This window comes from Octopus bimaculoides, chromosome 3 (assembly GCF_001194135.2).
Source record: "Octopus bimaculoides isolate UCB-OBI-ISO-001 chromosome 3, ASM119413v2, whole genome shotgun sequence".
Taxonomy (NCBI): Eukaryota; Metazoa; Mollusca; class Cephalopoda; order Octopoda; family Octopodidae; genus Octopus; species Octopus bimaculoides.
The window spans coordinates 69302338-69304813 of record NC_068983.1 but is presented as its reverse complement, the minus strand read 5'-3'; positions in this window follow the sequence as shown (position 1 = coordinate 69304813).

Genomic DNA, 2476 nt, shown 5'->3' with positions numbered 1-2476 from the left:
CTCCACTTCTGAATTTTGCAAACCATCTTCTGCAAGTTCTTTCATTCAAGCATTCTTTCCCATAAACTGAATGTATATTTCGAGTCGCTTCGACTGCAGAGTTTCCTTTTTTGTACTCATAAAGCATTATGTGCCTCAAATGCTCTTTGGATACTTCCATGTTAGAAAGGGTTTTAATCAAAGAAATTTTTAATTCTATTATTCTGTAAAATAATATTTAATTAGTTTAAATGTACACACATGCATAAAAATAATTTTCAATTCCATTAGACATTCTAAAATACTATTAAATTTCATTCAATTTAAAAAAAGGTAAAATCGTACAGAACTTATGGGATGACCTGATATATATATAACAAAACTCAAGGTGGAAGACAGATTCTTGTAGGTCAAGTTCCTTTATCATTGGAATACAAAATACATAAGAAATTCATCGAGATGTTAGGTTTCAAGCGCTCCAATATTACGATCCAAAGAAAAGCAGTAATACAAAACCATACGATCGTTTCGAGAAATGCGTTTGTATTGGGCGAATTTTCCAGCCGATTCAAGTTCTTTATACTTTGGCACTTTGGCATCTTATTAATTCACAGGCTTAGCGTCGCATTCGAACCTATTAACTTTCTATATATAAGTTGTAAGTTAACGATCATTGTAAGTTGTAAATCAGAAATATCATGTGATTTTTTAGAGTTCCCACTAACATTCTGCATATATGGATTCACCTTATTTTAATTATCAACAATCCAACTGTCTTATACGGTTAACCAGGTTTTACCCGAAATTTGAGTCCTCATTTTATTCTATTTTATTTTATTTTTACAAATATTTTCATTTCATTTTCATTCGGACAAATGTTTTATTTCACAACTTTTGCCACTTCACAAAGCCTTTCTATATCCTTGCGAACTTTAAAAAAAAATACTATAACATTTTATTCAATACATCGCCATAAACAGAATAATCTGAACCAGGAGAAACATTACACTTCTGGCAGTCTCTTCGTAGTGAATGTAGTACGTTATCTCATTTATTGTTTCTTTTTTTTTTATATCTATAGAACTACATTGTCCACTCTAACCTTTTCTTAAATACAAGACAGCAGAATGTAATTTGAAAGGAATTTGACTGCTATATAAATGACCGCATTGCCAGTTCGCTATAAATGGTAACATTGATTTTGATACATTTTGTATCCCTTCTTTATTATTTCTGGCTCTGTGCTTTCTCGGATCAATCCAGTGGCATAAGAATAGCCACTGGAAAGGCGATGACACCGGCGGTGCTCCAGCATGGCCACAACCTCTGGGGCTGAAATGTATAAAACACGTGTGTGCGTGCGTGCGTGTGTGTGTGTGTGTGTGTGTGTGTGTGTGTGTGTGTGTATGTAAAATTGTATACCTTCGTTTAAGTACCAGGTTATGCTCTGAATGTGTATGTGTGGTAAGGCGGCGAGCTGGCAGAAACGTCCTGAGTTCAAATTCCGCCGAGGTTGACTTTCCCTTTAATCCTTCCGGAGTCGATAAATTAAGAACCAGCTGCGTACTGGGGTCGATCTAATCGACTGACCCCCTCCCAAAATATTTCGGGCCTTGTGCCTAGAGTAGAAAAGAATATGTATGTGTGGTATGTGTTCACGCACATGTGTAAGCGTGTGTAATTAGAGGATAGATGGATGGATGGATGGATGAGTAAACAAACAGACAGATGATTGACTGGCTGGATGGATGGTTGGCTGGATGGGTGGATGGATGAACTAACAGTGACATACAGACAGACAGTCAGACTGATATATGGTTACAAGATGAATGAGTAGACCGAAGTTTTCTTTTTTGTTCGTTCTGACGTTAAGCAACCGATTTTTCGAACAATTGACCCCTGCTCATGAAATTAAGGTGCAAATGGCTGAGTATTCCGCAGAGACGTGTACCCTTAATGTAATTCTCAGATCGATTCAGTATGACAGAGTCTGACCTAAGGAAGATAGACAAAGAAAGATAAGAGGAATCCACACCAGACTGGCATTTTATCGAAAGAAAGGATAAAAGACAACAGTCACCTCGACAAGACTTGACCTCAGAGGACAAACAATTAGAAGAAATACTGTAAGAAATTTCAACTCGCTGCTCTAATGACTCTGCTAGTTCGGCACTTTAATGGATTTGATAGATAGAAAGACAGACAAATAGACAGAAAGACCAATAGATAGAAAGACAGAGAAGGTGGGGAGAAGACAGAGGGCGATCTAAACAGATCGACAGAGATACGATCTAACAAAAAAATTTTCGTGGATGATGAACAACTATGATCCAACGTTCCAACACATGCAGGGAATCTTTCCCCGCTTACTTCAAAGTATTACATAATTCGATTTGATTATTTCACTTCCCACACTTTGACGAGCCTTCAATTATATCTATCTATCTATCTATCTATCTATCTATCTATCTATCTATCTATCTATCTATCTATATAT